The 24256-nt window shown below is 44.2% G+C and overlaps 1 protein-coding gene across 4 annotated transcripts in view; it reads right to left on the reverse strand.

Moving 5' to 3' along the window:
- Nucleotides 1–24256, reverse strand: part of NCOA1 (nuclear receptor coactivator 1) — a 304047-nt gene that overhangs the window by 251254 nt on the left and 28537 nt on the right. The window lies entirely within an intron of this gene.

Consider the following 24256-nt stretch of genomic DNA (forward strand, 5'->3'; position numbering starts at 1 on the left):
GCGCGCTCATCTCGCTCTATAGGCCGAGGGAGCCGGTGTGCAGATTCCGAGTCATGTGGCCAGCAGGACTGAGCTGCTTCTGGCGAGTCAGAGCAGCGCACGGAAACGCCGTTTACCTTCCCGCCAGAGCGGTACCTATTTATCTACTTGCACTTGACGTGTTTTCGAACTGCTAGGTGGGCAGGAGCTGGGACCAAACAACGGGAGCTCACCCCATCACAGGGATTCGAACCGCTGACCTTCTGATCAGCAAGCCCTAGGCTCTGTGGTTTAGACCACAGCACCACCAGTGTCCCCCTTTTTAAAAGTTATTTTTATTGAAATCTGAGGTGGGCATATCAACATTTAAGACACAGGAGTGGCTAAGCCGTTTTACACCACACACTTGTCTTATCGCAAATATACTTGAGAGCTACGTCTAATGCAAACTGAGTATGAATTTGGCTTTGGTATGCTTTTTTTAAAAAAAAATTATTAAGGTGATTTCAATTAAAAGAAATAAAGTGGAACAAAAAAAAAAAAAAGAAGGAAAAGTGAGAAGGAGAAAAACAACAACAAAGATACACATAAAAGTGAGATTATGAAAGAAAGAAAAAAGCAACATATGATATGCCCATGCTGCCTTCAATATGTTGACATGACAAACAGACCACCGCTGACAACAATGCCTGCCCTCCCTCAAGTTCTCTGAATTGCAAAGATTATTTCTATATGATTTGGCAATCCTTTACTGACTTTACTTCAAATGATACGTTCTCAAGAAGGCCAGCTTTACAGGCCTGGAAAATCTGGCACCCTGTGTAATTATTAGGCTATGACTGCATATACTTTCCTGTTTTACATCTTCCTCTCCATGCGATGTAGATGGATAATGTATTGTGTCTCTTTCGACATGGGCCACATGCCTAAAGGTTTTGTGGTTTCATTGTTTCATTATATATCTATATATCTAGTCATGCTGTATGGTGATCATCTGAAAAAGGCAACAAAAATGTTTATGGGGGGATATGGTAGTTTTCAGCAAAGCCAAAATTTGTGGATCCCTGCCCAATGTGTTTCCATTTAACACATGAACAGTAATCCCTGACCTAGATTCCTTAAACTGATCAATAACTACACTACAACGAAACCCAGAAAAATATGCAGCATCCGTTGATTGCCTCCTGCATCCCAGCCCCTGCTTCAACATGCAATAGCTTATGTGGGTAACAGGCTCTGCCCACAAGACCACAACAGGAATCGAACAGGGAGGTGATAAATAAAGTTTGCAGAATCTTGTGACAGTGGCCGGTAATGTCTGATGTTTCCTTCGTCAATGCCAGTGAAATCCCATAGTAATGATCCAGAGTCATCAGTCTGCTGAAATCTCAATTTTTATTAATGATGGGAAATGACTACTTTTCTTGTAATTACATGGCATGTCAATTAGACAAATTCTTGAGAAGCTATTGATCCTTCACATGTATCTGAAGAACGGTGCATGCACACGAAAGCTCACACCAACAACAAACTTAGTTGGTCTCTAAGGTGCTACTGGAAGGCATTTTTTATGTTGAGAAATGTCCCCCCAAAGTACCAGCTTCCCAGCAGGACTGGCCAACTAATAATTAATACTGCTAACACAAGATATGCATGTTACCTTTCTTTCTCTGAAGATGTTTTAAAGAATTTGCATGCAATCCCCCCTCCCCCCCCCCACTTTCTAAGAAACATGCAGTTGCAATTTAGTGTGTGGGATCCAGGCACCTTCCCTCAGGGTGGCACTCCAGCGGCAGGGTTATTGCATCTCCCAAATATTGGAAATAACAACAGTGACTTCTGTTGTGTGCAGCAATATTGCACAAGCATAGCACAATGGACAACCAGGTGATAGTCCTGGACACTGTGAATGGTGATGCAACTCATACATAAACCGAGTACCGCTGCATGAACCACCATCCACAGCAACTTATAGGGGTGGATTTTCAGCTTGGGGAGACGGGCAGCACTCTCCCGCCTCAAAAAACAAACCCAGAGCCCACTGGGAGGGATCATCAGGAGGTTTGGGCTGGGTGTTCATCAGTATGCAGATGTTCTCCTGGAGACACCTAGCTTGGTCGTCCTAGGGGATTTTAACATCCATGCCGACACGACCTTACAAGGGGCCTCTCGGGACTTCGTGGAAAGCATGGCCTCCATGGGGCTGTCCCTGAATAAGTCTGGCCCAACCCATAGCCGCGGACATGCCTTGGACCTGGTGTTTACCTCTACGGATGTGGTGATCTGACACTAAGTAAAAGCGAAACGAAAGAAGTGCCATGGTCAGATCACTTCCTGGTGCAACTGGACTTCTCCGCGACCCATCCCCTCTGCAGGGAGGTGGGACCGATTCGGATGGTCCGCCCCCGCCACTTAATGGATCCAAATGGTTTCCAGAGAGTGGTTGGGGATGCTTTATCCCATGTTGATGGCCTTTCAGCCGATTCCCTGGTGGCCCGCTGGAATGTGGAGTTAACCAGGGCTATTGACTGTTTGGCTCCGAAGCGCCCTCTCCGATTGCATGAAGCCCGGAGAGCCCCGTGGTTTTCCACGGATCTGAGGGCAATGAAACAATCGTTGAGACGGCTAGAGCGCCGGTGGCGGATAACTCATTCTGAATCTGACCGGACACGGGTTAGAGCTCAACGTCGAGCCTACCAAGTGGCGATAGCGACGGCGAAGAAGACTTTCTTCACCGCCTCTATTGCATCTGCAGAAAACAGCAGCAGGAGACTCTTTCAGGTGGTTCGCAATTTAGCGGAACCACCAGTAACATCGGGGCCCAGTACGGGCCACATGTTCTCCTGCAATGATTTTGCAAATTTTTTTGCAGATAAAATCGCTCAGATTCGGGAAGAAGTAGACTCCACCGTGGGAGCAGGGCCGGGGCGGGAGAGTGCTAGAGTCCTGTCTGGTCAAGTTGTGTGGGATCAATTTCAATCTGTTACCTCCGAGGATGTGGACAGGCTGCTTGGACGAGTGAAGCCAACCACCTGTCTCCTGGATCCTTGCCCATCCTGGCTTATAAAAGCTAGCCGGGAAGGACTGGGCGATGGGCTTCGTGGGGTGGTGAATGCTTCCCTCCGTGAGGGAGCCTTCCCAGACCCGCTGAAAGAGGCGGTTATTAAACCGCTTCTTAAAAAACCATCTTTAGATGCGGCCACGATGGCCAATTATCGCCCAGTCTCAAACCTCCCATTCTTGGGCAAGGTGATTGAGCGAGTGGTTGCTGAACAACTCCAGGCACGCCTGGAAGAAGCGGACCATTTGGATCCCTTCCAGTCGGGATTCAGGCCTCATCATGGGACTGAAACTGCCTTGGTCGCACTGGTTGATGATCTCCGGCGGGCTAGGGACAAAGGTGAGAGCTGTTTCCTAGTTCTGCTGGATCTCTCAGCGGCGTTTGATACCATCGACCATGACATCCTTCTGGACCGTCTTGAGGGGCTGGGAGCTGGGGGCACTGTCATACAGTGGTTCCGCTCCTTCCTCCTGGGCCGTGTTCAGAAAGTGGTGGTGGGGGATGAGTGTTCAGACCCCTGGCCGCTCACTTGTGGGGTGCCTCAGGGTTCTGTCCTCTCCCCCATGCTTTTCAACATCTACATGCAGCCGCTGGGAGGGATCATCAGGAGGTTTGGGCTGGGTGTTCATCAGTATGCAGATGATACCCAGCTCTACCTCTCTTTTAAATCAGAACCAGTTAAGGCGGTAAAGGTCCTGTGTGAGTGTCTGGAAGCGGTTGGAGGATGGATGGCGGCTAACAGATTGAGGTTGAATCCTGACAAGACAGAAGTACTGTTTTTGGGGGACAGGAGGCGGGCAGGTGTGGAGGATTCCCTGGTCCTGAATGGGGTAACTGTGCCCCTGAAGGACCAGGTGCGCAGCCTGGGAGTCATTTTGGACTCACAGCTGTCCATGGAGGCACAGGTCAAATCTGTATCCAGGGCAGCTGTTTACCAGCTCCATCTGGTACGCAGGCTGAGACCCTATCTGCCTGCGGACTGTCTCGCCAGAGTGGTACATGCTCTGGTTATCTCCCGCTTGGACTACTGCAATGCGCTCTACGTGGGGCTACCTTTGAAGGTGACCCGGAAACTACAACTAATACAGAATGCGGCAGCTAGACTGGTGACTGGGAGCGGCCGCCGAGACCATATAACACCGGTCTTGAAAGACCTACATTGGCTCCCAGTACGTTTCCGAGCACAATTCAAAGTGTTGGTGCTGACCTTTAAAGCCCTAAATGGCCTCGTTCCAGTATATCTGAAGGAGCGTCTCCTCCCCCATCGTTCTGCCCGGACACTGAGGTCCAGCTCCGAGGGCCTTCTGGCGGTTCCCTCACTGCGAGAGGCCAAGTTGCAGGGAACCAGGCAGAGGGCCTTCTCGGTGGTGGCGCCCGCCCTGTGGAATGCCCTCCCATCAGATGTCAAGGCGATGGACAACTATCTGACATTCAGAAGACATCTGAAGGCAGCCCTGTTCAGGGAAGTTTTTAATATGTGACATTTTAGTGTATTTTTTATCTCTGTTGGAAGCCGCCCAGAGTGGCTGGGGAAACCCAGCCAGATGGGCGGGGTACAAATAATAAATTATTATTATTATTATTATTATTACTTTCTCTCCATTCCCCCCACCCACATAAATACAAACATTAATCGTGACAATCAGATCACTCGGTCAGTCTTTCTTGAATCCATTTTCAGCCCCTGACGAATAATCAACTGCAAGCCTGAACACACATGCATTCAACGAGCAGACACTGTGTGCTGCTTGGTGCTACCCCTGTCTTTTGGGCAGGGCAAGGGGGTGGGGTAAGTGAAGACAAGTGACAACAACTAACTATAACATCGTTCACTGCTGCTGCTCTGGCTGCACAGAAAACGCATTAGGGTTCCTAAAATTCATTCGGATTGTGCAAATAAAATACAACTGATAGACTCAACAGGATGTGGTATTGGTGTGTGAAACCACTCAAGATCCAATGATCCTCAGGCAAAGCACCTCCAGATGGCGGGTATGTCAGGCACAATCATGGCACCCAGACATCTTCACTTGGTCGCAGGTTGCTGATTTGTTGTTGTTTAGTCGTTCAGTCATGTCCGACTCTTCGTGACCCCATGGACCAGAGCACGCCAGGAACTCCTGCCTTCCACTGCCTCCCGCAGTTTGGTCAAACTCATGCTGGCAGCTTCAAGAACACCGTCAACCATCTCGTCCTCTGTCATCCCCTTCTCCTTGTGCCCTTCATCTTTCCCAACATCAGGGTCCTTTCCAGGGAGTCTTCTCTTCTCATGAGGTGGCCAAAGTACTGGAGCCTCAGCTTCAGGATCTGTCCTTCCAGTGAGCACTCAGGGCTGATTTCCTTCAGAATGGAGAGGTTTGATCTTCTTGCAGTCCATGGGACTCTCAAGAGTCTCCTCCAGCACAAGAATTAAAAAGCATCAATTCTTTGACGATCAGCCTTCTTTATGGTCCAGCTCTCACTTCCATACATCACGACTGGGAAAACCATAGCTTTAACTATACGGACCTTTGTTGGCAAGGTGATGTCTCTGCTTTTTAAGATGCTGTCTAGGTTTGTCATTGCTTTTCTCCCAAGAAGCAGGCGTCTTTTAATTTTGTGGCTGCTGTCACCATGTGCAGTGATCATGGAGTCCAAGAAAGTAAAATCTCTCACTGCTTCCACTTCTTCCCCTTCTATTTGCCAGGAGGTGATGGGACCAGTGGCCATGATCTTCATTTTTTTGATGTTGAGCTTCAGACCATATTTCGCACTCTCCACTTTCACCCTCATTAAAAGGTTCTTTAATTCCTCCTCACTTTCTGCCATCAAGGTTGTGTCATCTGCATAATACACCTGGCACCTGGCTAATTACAAACACTGATGGGGAGGTGATAAACTGCCTTGCTGATGTTGTAATTAGGTATTTTTTTCGTGCTGTAAGCTGCTTTGAGCATGGTTTGAACTATGGAAAGGCGGCACACAAATGAAATTATCTGTGTATGAGCTACATGGACCTACTGCCTGAGTATAAGGCAGCTTCCTATGCCGCTAAAGAAGGAGACCTGTTTTCTTATTTCTATGTAGGACCTGCATGCTGAAGACATTACAGTCAATCAGGATCACCTATCTGATGATGCAACTATGTGATGATGTACGATAACTAATTGGGATGTAGCACTAGAGCATTTCTGAAGACTACATCAACAGATGAAGTTTAGAACATGAGCAGCTGCTTAGCAACTAACTGCCTGCACACTCTCCTTCTTGTGGGCGAGACCTGAATCAACAGAGAGAGGCACCATAGGAAACCTAGGAACTTGTCTAATACAGTCAGACCATTGTTCTATCTAACTCGGTACTGCCTACACTGACTGGCAGTGGCTTTTCAGTTTCAGACGGAGGTCTCTCCCAGCCCCACCTGGAGATGCCAGGAATTGCCTGGGGCCTTCTGAGCATAATGTGTATGCTCTACCACTGAGATCTCCCACCCACCCACTTCCACCTGGCTACCTAATTTTCTCTAAATGCCCCACATCTTATCAGTCTTCACATCAACCTATGGCTATAAGCACCAGCCAGCTATTCAGAGTTGGCAGAGCAGTAAGGAGGAAAAGCAGGAGGGGGAAAGCCAAACCACAGCCAGGTCTCTGCAGCAACAGGAGTCTTTAGACAGCTATGAAGGTTCGATTTGAGCCCTTGAGTTATAATAATAATAATAATAATAATAATAATAATAATAATAATAATAATTTAACAATGGCATACTGCAATACTGCAATGGCATACTACAATAACAATGGCATACTGCATGTTCAGAATCATCTGTACAATCAGAAGGAATACAAACTTTATATTAAGAGTATGCCAATTTTTTAGATCTTTGAGGAAGGCAACATGCACCCCTAAAAGACTACTCTAGAAGGCAAAAGGAATCTAGTAGGTGCATACAGACCAGTCTTCCCCAAGCTTGGATCCTCAGATGTTGCTGAGCTGCAACTCCCAGGATCCTTGATCATTGGCCATGCTGCCTGAGAAGGTGGACATTGTAGTGCAACAACACTACAACGTCCCCCTTTACTTAAGGGACTGAAATACAGTACAAGGCTTGCCGATTGCCCAGCATACAAGACTTGAGTCCATGGTTACAATGCAGGAACTGTGCACACAGAGCAATATATGCACTGCCTTGCATGTCTGCAGTTTCTATATGTGGAATGGTTAATGCCCATTAATGCTAATGGAAGCTAAGTCCCTTGTGCAATGACTGGAGAAAGCAGGGTCCTTAAGTTTACTCCACAGAAATCCATAATAAAAAAATGCCCAACAGCACAAAAAGAAAATTGATTCAAAGGCTGAAATGTTCCCAGACAATAGTTTACTGCCTTCTTATTTGCTTCCAACCTGCAAGCTACAAACATATGTATACTTTTTTTAAGTGCATGACCAACAGCAGCCTTTTTAGCACATTGTCACCAATAATAAAGATTATGCAACCAGAGAAGAAATATTACTATGAAAATATCACACGCACACACATTTTTCTTCATGGAAATATTCCTAACATGGTTCACACACATATGCTGTGGCATGATCTCCCTAACCTGTTTTATAATTTAAGATCAAACTTGTATTTTAACCTGCATGATGTAATTTAGACCAGGGTCCCAACTGCATCACAACACACACACACACTTTTCAGGGTTGCATTACACACTGCTGCAGAAAAGAATCAGTGGGAACACAAAGTTTGAATATTTGATTCCCCCCCCCAACCTTTTATAAAAGTGGTAGTGTTGGCTTTTTCATGGAATATTCACTTGAAAGAGGTAGGACATTGAAAAGCAACCCTGCCAACCTAAGCACAGCATGGAGAGCACCACAGAATGCTATTCTAATAGAAAAATCAGCAAGCTTTAAAAATTAAGTTACACAAAAACCATTCCATGCAGTCTGAAGGCCACTGGCAAAGTGAAGTGGTTTCAGCAGGTAACACAAGACCACATTCACCCAACACTTTCAAAGGCACACGACACAGAAGACAATGGCTGTTACATAAATACAATAATGCACAGCAGAATAAAGTACTGTATTTGGTCAGTAAGTGCTTTTAAGCTCAGAAGTACACAACAAAAGAGCGCCAATTCTTTTTCCTGTAAATGCTGGAGGCTTGACGTACTTACCCACTGGCATTCTAATTGAGTCAGCAATCAGGGATTTTAATTTTTGAAGCCCGAATCACTGCAGTTGGCCTTGATTTAATTTCCAGCGATAAATTACTTTTATGCAGGCTTCGGCTCGGTGGAAAAAAATTACTCACAGGGGCCAAACATTAAGGACATTAGAAAAATAACTTTTATGGTTAAGCTAGCATTCATATTTGAAAAGCTGTCAAATTGTGCTGAAGAAAGGCCTGGCATGAGTCAGCAGAAGTAGGCAGCGTTGCCAGGAGAGTTAAAAGCAGGGCTAAGGAGAGACACAGAAAGAGCGAAAACAAAGAAAGGAACAGAGAAGCAAATCATTTCTGCCTCTCCGAACCTGCTAAAAAACCTGCTGTTATCAGTCACTGTGACATGGATACACTGGAAAGTCTAGATTTTTAATCACTTCCTTGGTTTCCCCCCTTTGGTGCCCCTTGAGCAAAGTGAAGTTAAGAAAGCTAAGTTTGAAAACCAGCAAAATGCAGTTCTCAACAAATTCCTGCAGTTAACAGCATATGGATCTGAAGCAGGCGAAAGAAATGAGGTAAGCCTTGAAATTCCCGTATGTAGAAACTGGACCACTCCCAAGTGCACACAGTCGGCTTATCAAAAGAGCCTGCAAAGAAACTGCCCTACTTTGCGCCCCACTCTGATTTCTGTTGCTTGCACATTAAGCCAAACTGCTTTGAAAAGGCCGTTTCACATGATCAGCGACGAGAAGTGCAAAATAAGTGAAGAACCTACAGGAACACAAGGTGTGATACAGTCAATTAGAGCTTCAGAGAGAGCTCCAATTTGGAGCTGCTTCTCCACCCAAAATATACCAGCAAAACAAACCTGCAATTTGCACATTAAAATGCAGACTGGTCTGAGAATGCTCCATGCGCTAAAGCCACTCCTAGTCATGAGTGCAGTTGCATCTGACGAAAGCTGCTCTGCACCTTTCACTTTGTTCTCCTGCTCTTGCACAAACAGCAAAGCCCTTCAAGCTCGCACGCCTGTTTTCGTGGCAAATGCAACTTACTTAGTAAGCACCTTATCAAATTTACAAAAGGCCTCCAACATCACTGATCAGATATTATGTAAACTAACCCTTGGAGAATATCCATTTCATAACAGGGAAGATGGATATTCCCCCAAGGAGTCTCTACAGAGAAACATTCGTTGAAAGCACTTACAAATCTACACACAACACGTGCAATTAAAAATGGATACTGTCAACCTTTGCCAAAAACAAATTATCGCTGCAAAGTAGCGGGGGAAATGCTGGACACAGGACAACAGATATCAAGCAGGTTTGCTCCAGATCAGAATGGAATACGAAACTAAAATTGCTCCATTATTAAGTATCCACAGGAAAACAGGTTTTCAGACTGAGAGACCAGGGTTCAAATTCCCATCTGGCTATGAAGTTCACTGGGTGACCTTGGGCCCGTTACTGCCCTAACCTACCCCACAGAGTTGTTGTGGGAATTAATTAAGGAGGGTGAGAACCATGTACACAATCATGAGCTTCTTGGAGAAAAGGGCAGCATATAAATGCAACAATAATTAGGTAATCTCATGCCAGAGAGACAACCTGAAGACAAATTTAGGCTGGTGGTTTAAGGCCACTGACAAAGGGGCAAAGAAAAAAAGCCTCCTTCATTTTTAAAAATTGCAGTGGTACCTCTGGTTGCAAATGGGATCCGTTCCGGAGGCCCATTCGCAACATGAGCAGAATGCAACCCGCGTCTGCCCGTGCGCGGGTCACGATTCGCCGCTTCTGCGCATGATGTCATTTTGCACGTCTGCGCATGCGGCGAAACCTGAAAGTAACCCTTTCCTGTACTTCCGGGTCGCCGCAGGACACAACCTGAAAACGCTCAACCTGAAGCAAACATAACATGAGGTATGACTGTATTTGATTGTTTTAATACTCCTCAGCGTTGTGACAAGAGTGTAGCTTCATGCAATGCTTATGGTTAAGTTTATCACGTGAGACTGAAATGTAGATCTAACCATCAGCAAGCTTACAAGTACAGTAATTATAATTTCCTGTGGCACAATGGATCATTGCGTCTGGCTGTTAACCAGAAGGTTGGCTTTCGAACCCACCCAGGGAAAACTGTGGGCAGGATTCCTGCATCTGCAAGGGCTTGGACTAGACTAGAGGACCTTGGGGTACCTTCCAAATCTACAATTTTAACTGCCCAATTCTTTTAGCACTGAAATACAGTTGTGCCTTTGTTCTCAAATGGCTTGGCTCCCAAACAAATCGGCTCCCAAACGCCACAAACCCGGAAGTGCGTGTTCCGGTTTGTGAATGTTTTTCGGAAGCCAAACATCTGACACAGCTTCCACAGCTTCCGATTGAGTGCAGGAAGCTCCTGCAGCCAATCAGAAGATGTGCCTTGGTTTTCGAACGGTTCCGGCAGTCGAATGGACCCCCAGAGTGGATTAAGTTCGGCAACCAAGGTACCACTGTAAATAATAGTATAAAAAAATATGTCTCTACAACCTTAAAGGTAACTAGAAAGTAGCTTGGAAGAGCTGCAGTCAGAAAATAGGAAACTAGGTGGACTCATTGACTCATGGACTCACTTAGTGTTAAGGGCGTGGTAAGTCCATACAATGCTTACTGAAAAGCAAGCAGGAGTGGCAAGCAAAAAAGAAGTTGCAAAGACTTTGGCACCAGCATACTGATGGTGAGATGTTTAGCAAGCAGGCTAACATCTGCAAATATGTTTCACACACACATTTCAGGGAGATGGGCGAGAGCTAATGTACAGAATAACAGCTTTGAGCACACACTCACCTCTAATATTATATACGTGCACTCATAATCACAGTCTGGGCAACTTCCACTTTCTGCATTTGGCATATTGCTGGTCCATTAAACTGTACGCCAAGAGCCATACCCAAAGATCCCTGGTTTAGATCAGCTAACATTAAAGTCTTGTAGGGGGAGCCCAAGAGAGAGATTCCTCCCCCAGTGTCCATCTGCAAGCTATCCCTGTCCAGGTGAGCAAAAGAGCACCCAACACGGAAAGCACAATGAACGAATTCTGCAGTCTGATTGTGTCATTTTGCCTCACTATTTCCACTTGCTTCCTTCTTCCTTCCAACGCTCCTCCTCTCTTTCCTCTGTACCTGCATCATCACAGCGTTCTTCAAGACACCAGTTTCCAGAAAAACAAAGGCATTATGCCATTGGCAACATTCTACCTCCACGCAGATAATTCAGATACACAAACTTGAGAGTCCACATCTCACTCTTACAGTATTGGACATGTGATACACACTATGCCTTTCCATACATTCTAACACGGAGACAGGATATCTCCTGTATACTACCCAAAAGTTGCTTAAAAAATAAAAATAAAAATTCTAGTGTATGCTTCAGACCAGCAGCTGTAAGATAAAAGGGGCTTTGATGCTTAAAAAAATTACTTTTCCCCCTTGATGGCATTAAAGACAGCCCACCCTCAATTAGAGGAGACACCAGTGTTGTTTTTCCCTGATGAGAACTAGCAACAAAAGCTTTGATGCACTCCTAGCCCTAGAGCGGAAAGTGTACTGCCCCATAGACAGGCTTCAATAAAGACTGGAGGCTATACTAGTTCTTTACAAGTTTCACACCTCCAAGACGAGCAAGTAGTCTTCCCACACCTTATTACCTTAAAAAACCTGGGCCCTGTGAACTCAAGAGGCCGCCTCCCTATAACCGCTGGCAATCCAAGGCTGATCACTCACTATCCTTGAAGAAAGACTACACTGTGGCAGGTCTGCGACCACTCACCAATTTTAATGCAATTCATGAACGCAAAAACAGGGAAGGGAGGTTATCAAGCACCTATCACGCAATCCTCTCTTTCAAATCAGAACCAGTGAAGGTGGTGAAGGTCCTGTGTGAGTGTCTGGAGGCGGTTGGAGGATGGATGGCGGCTAACAGATTGAGGCTGAATCCTGACAAGACAGAAGTACTGTTTTGGGGGGACAGGAGGCGGGCGGGTGTAAAGGACTCCCTGGCCCTGAATGGGGTAACTGTACCTCCGAAGGCCAGATGATCAGCCTGGGAGTCATTCTGGACTCACAGCTGTCCATGGAGGCGCAGGTCAATTCTGTGTCCAGGGCAGCTGTTTACCAGCTCCATCTGGTACGCAGGCTGAGACCCTATCTTCCCGCAGACTGTCTCGCCAGAGTGGTGCATGCTCTAGTTATCTCCCGCTTGGACTACTGCAATGCGCTCTGTGTGGGGCTACCTTTGAAGGTGATCCGGAAATTATAACTTATCCAGAATGCGGCAGCTAGACTGGTGACTGGGGGTGGCTGCCGAGACCACATAACACTGGTCTTGAAAGACCTACAGTGGCTCCCAGTACGTTTCCAAGCACAATTCAAAGTGGGGGTGCTGACCTTTAAAGCCCTAAACGGCCTCGGTCCAGTATATCTGAAGGAGCAACTCCACCCCCATCGTTCTACCCGGACACTGAGGTCCAGCACTGAGGGCCTTCTGGCAGTTCTCTCACTGCGAGAAGCCAAGTTACAGGGAACCAGGCAGAGGGCCTTCTTGGTAGTGGCGCCGCCCTGTGAAAAGCCCTCTCGCCAGATGTCAAAGAGAACAACAACGACCAGACATTTAGAAGACATCTGAAGGCAGCCCTGTTTAGGGAAGCTTTTAATGTTTGATGCATTACGGTATTTTAATATTGTGTTGGAAGCCGCCCAGAGTGGCTGGGGAAACCCAGCCAGATGGGTGGGGTATAAATAATAAATTGTTGTTGTTGTCCCTGTCATCTTGGGGTTACAAATCCTAAATGAACAAGCAAATGATGGGCTAAGGTGAGGTTTAAGCCTATTCCATAGAGTCCACTTGGAGACCCACCAAAGCCCAAACATCTTCTTCCTTGACTATCTGGGATTACCAGGGCTAGAGGGAAGAGGGACATTTGCTGTAATGTTAATCTTGTTTGGATCTCGTTTCTGATGTGCTCGGAGTTAAACATCCAAACAGACTGTAACAATGGGACCTTTCTGCTTCATTTCACCATACGTCACAAGTATGTGCGCACATGTGCACACATGCAAATAGACACTCACTTATCTGAAAAAAACATTCCTTCCCTTTGATGCTCTCCCCACTATCAAGCAAAATAAGTTAGTCACAGTTCTGTACTGCAAACCCACAGATGTTCACATTTACTTAAAACATGAATCCTGCCATCCAAAACAAATTAAGAAAATTCATCATCACCAGTTTGGTCCTCAAAATTAAATGTAGCTGCAACAACAATGAAAATTAACTCCACCACACTCATGAGTTTAAAAAGTACCAGTGGGAATTCTGCAAATAACATAGTGCACTGTGTGGATTTGTCTGACCTTTCCTAGTTTATTCCCTGTTAGGAAATGGTTCAATGGTCAGCTTTGGCCCTCTTTGTCAAGGCAAGGAGTGTCACATATGTGTAGAATGGGGAAACCTATATAGAGGGACTGGTGGGAGGCCATAAAATTATGTTGGACCCTCAGCGCACCTCTCTTTCTCTTTCAAAACAGGTCTTGCAATATACAGTGGTGCCTCGCAAGACGAAAAGAATCCGTTCCGCGAGTCTCTTCGTCTTGCGGTTTTTTCGTCTTGTGAAGCAACCCTATTAGCGGCTTAGCGGATTAGCGCTATTAGCAGCTTAGTGGCTATTAGCGGCTTAGCGGCTTAGAAAAGGGGGGGGTGAAAAAAATTGCAAGACTCGCAAGACGTTTTCGTCTTGCGAAGCAAGCCCATAGGGAAATTCGTCTTGTGAAGCGCCTCGAAAAACGGAAAACCCTTTCGTCTAGCGGGTTTTTCGTCTTGCGAGGCATTCGTCTTGCGGGGCACCACTGTAAATGCTTCTCCCAAGTTTCTGTACATAGGTAAATGTCCTTTCGTAGACTTCCTTTCGCTTTAGGGCCTTCTTGGTAGTGGCACCGGCCCTGTGGAATGGCCTCCCCTCGGATGACAAGCAGATTAACAACTGCACGACTTTCCAAAGACATCTGAAGGCAGCCCTGCACCGGGAAGTTTTTTATGTGTGATGTTTTGCTGTGTCTTTATTATTTTGGAAGCCGCCCAGAGCGGCTGGGGAAACCGTGTCAGGTAGGTGTGGTGTAAGTAATAAATTATTGCTATGATTTGTCAAGGTCACTTTGTTTTAGCTTGCAAATAGCCACTTGCCTGTAGGAGTAAGAATCTGCTACAGGCAACCAAACAGAGAAATAATTTTTTAAGTTTATTGTTTATTCAAACATTTTGTTGTTTAAGAAAGTGGTCCCAAAACTTTTCCCCCCACAGACCACTTGAAAATTGCTCAGTGGCCCACTTAATTATTATTCTACCTGTTGTTGCGACTGTAATACACTATGGTGAATGCTGTGAGTTTTAATTGTATTTTTACAGAAACACAGCCTGCCCTCTCTCCCAAACCATAAAGAAAGGAAACAGAGGAGAAAAAGTGAAAACTAGAAAGAACAATTTAAAGTACTTGAGGTAGAAAACTGAGTACCAAACATCAGAGTAAAGAGCTTTACAGAGCAATCTAATGCACACCTTCTCAGTAAACCCCTATATAGTTCAATGGGACTTACGACTAGATAAGTGGGTATAGGACTGCATTTTAATTTTTTTTTTATTTAATTTCTATACCGCTTTATATTTTTAATAAAAACCTCAAAGCGGTGTACAGCATTAAAACAATAAAACAATAGCTGAACGATGTTCCTCTGGCCTCATTTTACTTAAGAACATTTATATACCACTTGATTTTAAAAAACAACAACCCACGCCTCTATATGGTTTCCAAAAATATAAAACAAAACATTAAAATTATTTTTTTTAAAAAAAAAAACACTGCCAACCTAGCAGTTCAAAAGCACATCAAAGTGCAAGTAGATAAATAGGTACCGCTCCAGCGGGAAGGTAAATGGCATTTCCGTGCGCTGCTCTGGTTCACCAGAAGCGGCTTAGTCATGCTGGCCACATGACCCGGAAGCTGTACACCGGCTCCCTCGGCCAATAAAAGCAAGATGAGCGCCGCAACCCCAGAGTCGTCCACGAACGCATTGCCGTAGTCCAAGCAGGAGATAACCAGAGCATGCACCACTCTGGCGAGACAATCTGCAGGCAGGTAGGGTCTCAGCCTACGTACCAGATGGAGCTGTTATTATTATTTGTACCGATGTGGGTGTTAGTAACAAAGACACACTCATTTTTGTAAGGCATTTCTATACCATCTCTCTTGCCGGGGGGGCTGGGGGGCTGTTGCCCCATCAGGGGAGCCCTTTGGCCCTCCTGCTCTTCAGCCTGCCTTCTCCAAGCAAGCAGAAACATCAGCATGTGTCTTGTCCTCTCCCTCTGGGATCTGGTGTGGGTAGGAACCAGAGGGAGAGGCAAGCAAACGGGCAATAGCAAAAGTGGCAAGGAGATTTAGACAGTTTACCTTTCTGCATTCACTGACACTCTGCAAGCCTCACCTAAATCTGAATGAAAATATATAAAAAACACGCACACACCTCAAGGACATGATAACCGAATCAACGACCAGCAACACTTGCTTGGCTTAAAGAGATTTCTTTTCTTCCCACTTCTCCTTCTGAAGTCTCGTCTTGTCTACCTGATCTCCCTAAAAGGTAGATCTTAATGTACAGGTGCTTGTATTGTAAATATAAAAGGTGCAGCAAGTTTTCCCCTCGTTCTCAACCTGCAGGCATGTTTCAAAGGCCTAAAAGACGAACTGGAATTTAACTGTGCCTTACATCCATTAGTGTCTGAAATGAAAGACTAAACAACTACAATGTCCAAATGACGGGGAATATGTCCAAAGATAGTAATTCCTATACTGCTGCCCAGACTCTTCCCACTGTTATTTCTTAAAATAAATCAAATTGACTTTGTTATAAACCCGTGACTTCTTGACTTAGAGTGAACTGAATGTTCAGCAACATGACCAAAAGAAAGAAAAATTGTTTTATTTTTATTTTACTTATTAAATTTGGATACCGCCCTTCATCCGTAACTCTCAGGGAAATTCACAGCATAAAAATACAAAATAAAAATACAAAATTCATAACAACAACATTTTGCTGCTATAGCTATTTCCTCCCGCAACATGTCAACATTTACAGAGGCAGCTCATGGGTTAATAAAATAGAAGAATTATTAAAGAAAGGTCAGAGCAATGTTGGGGCAAGCTGCCTCCAACCACAAACAAAGAGAGAAGTCTGGCGATCCCTTCATTAAGAGCAACCATGTCATGTGAATGACTATGGCCATGATGAAATTTGGTTAAGGCCCAGAGAATCACAGGTGTTGAAACAAACAGTGAGTTTAAGTGTGCAGAAATTATATGTGGCACATTGTACCATTTGGCCTGTACCATTTTAAGGTGGGAGAGGATAAGAGATGTGCATTTAAATATTGTTTCCCTTTCTCAAAAGCTCTCAATGTGCAAATTAGGACTAGGGAGATATGCTGTGCTTAGAAATTTCCTTTAGCATAATTATCTGAAGGCCATCCTGCCCTCAAACATCCATTTCCCAATTTAGCTCTAGATGCACCTCCAGCCAACAAACATCCTATTTCACTCCCTCATCTACCGTCTTTTTCGCTCCATAAGACACACTTCTTTCCTCCTAAAAAGTAAGGGGAAATGTGCATGCATCTTATGGAGCGAATGGCGCTGGACATAGAGGAAGAGCTGCGCAGCGCCCCTTCCGCAAAGCGGAAGGAGGAATGGAGCCCCTTCTGTTCCTCCTCCCGCTTCGCTGAAGGCACGCTGCGCAGCTCTCCCTCTCTGCGCAGGAGAGCTCTGCAGCCTCTTCCGGTCAGGGGGAGCCTTCATCCCGCTGCCCTGAAGAGGCTTCGCGCTGCTATCCCAGATGCCAGAACGGCAGGAGGCTATCCCAGAAGCCAGATCCCTCTCGCTGTTCTGGCTTCTGGGATTCAGAATATTTTTTTCCTTGTTTTCCTCCTCCAAAAGCTAGGTGCACCTTATGGCCTGGTGCGTCTTATAGAGCGAAAAATACGGTACCTCGCTATTCTCTAGCATGGAACTGCCACTAAATATACAGATTCCACAAAGATGGGTTTGCTATCTTGGGTGATGTCCTGAAGTACTGAAACTTTCTGGAATAAACTCATTAATCCTTAGCTAATATACATCCTGGGTCTAAAACAAATTTACTCAAACAGCCAAGTGAACTTAAGCTCACAACATGGTTTGGGCATCTGACCAGTCAAATCAAATCCAGTATACTGAATGTAACTAAAAATGCAAACAAAAAAATTGAATTGAAGCAGGTGGGGTGAAATATTTCTCCCATGCATGAGCTTATGCATACCTGCTAAAATATTTATTTTATTCAGTGCTTATATCCCACTCTTCCTCACACAGAGCCCAGGACGGCTAACATCATCTACAAACATAACTTTAGAAACCTAAAATACATTATTAAATAAATAAATAAACATAATGATATGAGAATCTATTGGAGATATAGAATCATTAGGAGATAACAGTTTCAGACATACAAGGCGGGCTCTCTCTCTCCAAGCTACATTTTCAGCCACACGCAACTTAAATTTTGAATCAGACAGTAGGCTGAGGATTAATCCAATTAATCTGATTGAATTAACCAGAATAAAGCATAATCTAGAATCAAGATTATAAGGTTTAAGTAGTATTATACAAAAATCTGACCCCCCAACTATGTGTTCAACTACCTACTTTACCATACCAAACCAAGCCAGGGTAAAGAAAACAGCACTGGGAAATCAAGAGCATGTCCCAACACCATAACCGTATTATACAGATTGTGTAGGTTAATTGCAAATCACATTGCAGTCAACGTATGTGAGAAAAAATGAAGTCCTTTCAAACGGTTACACACTAAAAGAAGTACATCTTTTTTTTTGTCTGAACACCATTGTAAGGAGAGCACGACAGTCTGCTGCTGTTTTGGAGCCAAATTTGCATTTGTGGAATACAGTACTTCATTCCTTGAAATCTCTCCAGTCTAGAGCTTGCAGGGCCATTATCATTTTGTCTGTTTTAATATATTGTTCCTTCACAGCTGTGTTGTCTTCAAACATACCATCTATGCACTGTGCTGTCCGTTCCACGGTAAGCATTTTCTCCCACCACCCTCCCAAAAATCTGCTCGTGGTCCCGTTATACTTCTGATGACATGACGCTGCAACGCCATGTCAATTTGTAACGATGAACACGAATGGTACAAAAGCAGAATATGGGACCTAAAGTCACTGGAAGCCATGCAAATAAGAAAAGCAATCACCAGGACAAAACAAGAGCGGCTCAAATCCAGTTGTTTCTCTGCTTCAGATGTAATCAATCCTCCTTCTCACAAACCACTCCCCGGGCATTTCTCAACTCTGCTTTTCCGCAAAGTCATAAGTGAAAGTCTGCCGAGGTCTCCAGTAAATGTGGAGAGCTTGCCCAGCGCAATGTAATCCACCATTCTGGTGACAGAAGGAGCAAGATGTATTCTGGCTGAGATCATTCTTAATCCTGAGTGAAGCCTAAACCAAATCTTAATCTTAATCATGAGTGAAGTCTAAACCAAAAATTATGAGCAGCTGAATTCTCTAACGTTTTCGTGTGTGTGTTTTAGCACCATCCCTTTAAGAACTAGAAAAGAAATTTATTTTGCTACATGAGCCACGCAACTGGAAATCAAGCCCTTCTCTGTAGGCTTTCATTATGATACACTAAAATTACCATGGTGAAAGGATCAGGGCCATTCTGCTGTAGTCCCTGGGCTCTGGAATACTCTGCCTAATGAGTCCAGGTGGTGCTTTTTTGTTTTTTGCCTACTTTCTGCAACGGATGTAAAATCTTATTTCAGTTTACATTTGGCCAAATTCTTAATGACGATTCTCAGTTACTGAGATGCAATTTTATTTATAGTCTTTGTACTGATTGTGGTTTTTTTTCTTTTTCTTTTTCTTTACGTAAGTTGCTCTGAACCCTTTGGAAAAGTGGCCTAGAAACGTGTGATAAACGCATACTAATAATTAGTAAAGTTGCTGTTCAGTCAGTTAAGCCCTGCCTCAGTTCAACATACGGTTATTAGAATTACAGAACCATAAATGGCTCATCAGCTATGCATTCTGAAAGAGCCCACCAATTCCGCATGTGTCCGTGTTAGATGATTGATGATACAAGTCTGTGACTAGACTGTTGATCCATGCATCTGTGGTAGACGATTAACGATGCCAACTCCCGAATTCTGTGTTTATGAAATATGCTGCTACAGAATACACACACAGTTATTTAACGAATACCAAGGAAATCAGTCATACATCACTAACTCAGAATTTTTATGCACAGAACTTGAGCTTGACTAGAGGGACAACTCTTCAAGGTCTTTGGGTTTTTTTCTTCAGTAGCACTGGACTGGAGCCAGAGGACTAGACTAGATTTCAAGCATCATTCTCATCATGAAGCTAGGCAGTTTGGGCTGGGAGGACACCAAATCAGACCATTGGTCCATCTAGGTCAGCAGTATCTACACTGGCAACAGCTTTCCAAGACTGACCGATAACTTCTTCCCAACCTTGGTATCTGCCTGATGCCACTGCGAAGGAACAAAAAAGCAGCAAGACTCTTCTGAAGGAATTCATAGCAAAAGAGCAAAAATGAACGTACTCTTTCCATTTGGAAACACAGGAGCATCAAAAGAAAAGGTGGGGAGTATGGAGTTGAGGCAAGAGGCAGGAGCGAGAGGAGAGCAAAACCTAGTGAGAAGCACCAAGAAGAAAATATGCTCAACTCAGTTTTAAGAAAATTGCCTTTCTCTGGCAGGCAACAGCTGTTGCTGTTTCCAGGGGAGTCAATAGGCAGCACAGACCCCCACAATGAATAGAAAAAACGTCTCTCCATGATATTCTGCATAATGTTTACAGGAAGATTATCAGATCACAGCTGCTACCTGCAGTTAGCCTTTTAACTAGGTTAATAGGCCAGACCTCTCTTCACTTCATTAAGCTATCACAGTGCCGGTGTAAGAATTACATAACCGTTCGGATGAAACAGCCAAACTTGCACTGCCATAATTCTGTCAGTCTAGAAAGGTATATAAAACATGACCCAATAAAAGTAGCACATGCATGTATTATCCCTGGGACAGCCCAGTCTGGACACAACCACATCGACCACATTTTAAACAGGCCTTGAAAACATTCCTGTTTCAATCTGCTTTCAGTTAAGCTGTTGGGCTGGGTATTTTATTGCTTAAACTGTTGCAGGTCTTTGTTTTAACTATCTTAATCTGATTTATCCTATTTGCTGCACTTTGCTGTGCTGTACAGTGTTTTATAGATTGGTGTTTTAGTTTTGAAACTGTAATGAGATGAGTTCAATTGCATTTTGTGCTGTTAATTCTATATGGGAGACATCTTGGGAGCCCTTTGCCCTGTAAGGCAGAACATAAGTGACAGGAATAAAATAAACAAACAAACTGAAGCCAGGATGGAAGAGAGGTCAGCATCCTTAAAACCCTAAAATCCTCTGCCAATAGGCACAGACTGTTGTTCTCCTCTTCCCCCTGCAGATTTCAAGTCCTGATATTGCAACAAGGACACTTGAGTTATAAGAAACCGGTCACCCTGACCAATTGTATTGATCCAGGTAGATATTCCCATTTACAGCAATTGGCATAGTGTCTCTGGATTCTGCAGCAATACACAAAAGGGCTGATTCATCTATCATGTTGGCTTGAGGAGAAAGACGAAAGTCACAGTGACCCTTGTTAGTTAGGCTTACAAAGTCAGTGGTTATCATTGCACAAAAACATGAGTAGAGTTCTACTAGACCAGACAAAAGGCCTATCTAATCCAGCATCCTGTTTTCCACAGTGGCCAGCCAGATGTCTATAGGAAGCCCACAAACAGGACCCAAGCATGACAGCCTCCATAAACCCTCCTGCAGCACTTGAATATTTTTTTCCCAGCAGCTTGGCTGCCCTTCACTTGCACAGAAAAAAACCTACTTGCCCCGCTCCTTCCCATAGCAGGCTGTACCACTGCCCAGGAGTGTTACTTGCTGCACCTAGCTCACCGTATTTTTCGCTCTATAAGACGCACCAGACCACAAGACGCACCTAGATTTTGGAGGAGGAAAACAAGAAAAAAAATATTCTGAATCTCAGAAGCCAGAACAGCAAGAGGGATCGCTGCGCAGTGAAAGCAGCAATCCCTCTTGCTGTTCTGGCTTCTGTGATAGCTGTGCAGCCTGCATTCGCTCCATAAGACGCACACACATTTCCCCTTACTTTTTAGGAGGGAAAAAGTGAGTCTTATAGAGCAAAAAATACGGTACATAGTTCTACGGATCTCAATAGTAACTAAGCCAGCTGGGTACTATTTCTTCAATACAACATTCTTTAAAAAAAGTTACACGGCCCACTTTCTATTCCTCATTCATCCCCAAATATCCCTTTCCCTGCTTAGATGACGCCATTAAGGACCATGCAAGTAATCAGTTGTCAAATCTGTGCAGGGAGAACAGTCTGAACCTCCTTTGCTAGAGCCCAAGATTGCAAAGAAAAAAGCTGTGTTATTTTCTGCTCCAAAGCCACACACACCCCTCTTGCAGCTTTCTTGGAGCTGCCCGGACTGGTTTAGCTTTGCTTTGAAGGGACTGTTGGATCATGTTACACAGTCTACTACTGCAATAAAGATTGAAATTTAACCTCAATATGCATCTATAAAGTGACAGCTACCAAGAGCAGATCGCTTGGCTTCCAGGGGAGAAAACTGTCCCAGATCAAGCTAAATATGCCTGAAGGAATTTCTCTGCAACAAAAAGCTGCACTGGAAGTCTAAAGCACAAATTAATGATTCTGGGTTGGGAGTACACGAACATTCTCGTCTCAAATCTGCTTGCCTAGTTAGCAAAAGCAACAACCCCGGAGTGAAACTGCAGGAAGCTGGCAATTTATTTATTTTTAATTCGGCCTCTCCAAAGCTCCAGGTAGCTTATAAATAATTAACATGCAAAATTAAAATCTTGCTGAAAAGAAAGCTGCAATTCATCGCACCAAACCACAATAAAAACAAATTGAGTGTGGCAAAACTGTAGACGAGATCTTCTCTCACGTACCCACTGAATGGCTCTCTTGTCCTTCAATTGGCTTTGCCATTCATTCTCCTGCCGAAGAAACAGGGTTACCCAGAAGCAAAACACTTAGAAGAAGAGTAACACAGATAGTCAGAGGATCTCAGTTGCAGACAATTGTTCTCCAGATCCCCGATGTCACTCTGTCACTTTGGCTTCTGGCTCTTCCAACTGAAAAATGACTTCTATTAATTTACCCCACTTGGCCATTTGGGAATGTACAGCACATTAGGGGGTGCTATTCCCCCACCACCATCAAAAGAAAGAAAGCGAATGTGTTCATACAACAAGCTACTCCCAATGCAATCTCTGTTAAATTCTGGCCAGACAAGGATGAACAAGCTGAAATGCTGTTGGATGGGACTGGATAGATGTGTCCCAACTGCAGATCACAAGATGGATCTGCCTCAGTTGCTCATGCACTTATATTTCTTTTACAGGATAGGAAAACTAAACACATGCATACAACACTCGGTCAGTGAAAATTTTGCTTCAAGTCTATGACATGGCACTTTGTTCCAATCAATCTTAAGGGCTATAAAGATGCCTGGGTAAGTTTTGTGCAAAATAATGTTTAATGATTAACTACCAAAAGCTAAAATTACAGTCTTTGGAGCTGAGTTCAGGGATTGGAGCCTTCGGGACTTGGGCACAGTCTAAGAAATGGCGTAGCAATAATCATCCCATTTCAACCGGAAGGTAAACAAGAACTGCCTTGGACTATCACCTTTGCCCCTGAGCTAAAAGACACACCATCCCAACCCAAATGTAATGTTGCCAACTACTCTCTTTTTAGTGAAACTGAATGTATGCTGATTCCATCAGATGATTAAATACTTTTCAACACAAGTGGCTTTAAGTATCTCCTTCCTCATTCACTTTTCCTGCAGCTTTCTAAAAAGGGAAGATAACCCTGGCTACTTTGAGTGTGTCCCATTAGACAAGAGTTTTTTCTGTCTCCTTTTCAATTTTACAGAACCTGAGATTAACAACATTTTACATGGCGACAGCATCTTTGCTTCATTCTAATTAGATTAAAGCCAACTGTCAAGTCAGAGCTGCCACCATGTGTTTCACATCTGTATAATTTCATGTCAACGTGTTTCATAATCATTTTCATATTCTCTGTATTTCATCATTCTTCCCCCAGTTTATTTTTCACTATAGAACAAACTAAAATAAAACCTAATTATTGATTCCTGTTTTTAGTTGCTTGTGGATACAAGCAAGTTTGCTCTGCTTGCCTTAAAAGTATTACTGCAACATATGCTAATCACACATTCTGCACAGCAGCCATATGCTATGAGAAAATACGGTGTTATCATATATGTATGGTTAATAATATATGGGGGGAGGGGTGAAGAGGCAAGTCAGCCAACAATGAAAAAGCTTGCAAAGCTCTAATATAAAACTTCTGTCAAAAGTGGTCTTTTAGTCCTGTTTGTGCAGAGCAGGTATATCCTTCATTTTTGCAGACGGCATTTAGATGACAAAGCCCCTGGCCACTCAGAAATGTGATGTGGGTGACTCACCTTGGCAACAAACCATGACTTCCCGTGAACAAACCACGGCTTCCGACCATGGTTTGATTAGGGATAAACCAACCACAATCCCAGGTCCAGAAGATATACAGTCCCCCCAAGTTCATAGCTTGTTGCTTCTGTTCAGCATGAAGAAATTGGGCAGCATGAACTAGCACACTGATCATTCAGAGGAAGGCATAGCCAAGGCCGTATCATGATGCTTTACCAACAATTTTGCAAAGTTATCACCTACATGTATTCTTCTGGGTGTACAAAGGTGGAAAGGAAGGCACACCAGAAGGACAAGGACAGCAACAGCTTCCATTGTGTTTTGTTTTTTTTAAATAAATTTTTATTAAGATTTTA

Source organism: Podarcis erhardii (assembly GCF_964252035.2).
Source record: "Podarcis erhardii genome assembly, chromosome: 3".
Taxonomy (NCBI): Eukaryota; Metazoa; Chordata; class Lepidosauria; order Squamata; family Lacertidae; genus Podarcis; species Podarcis erhardii.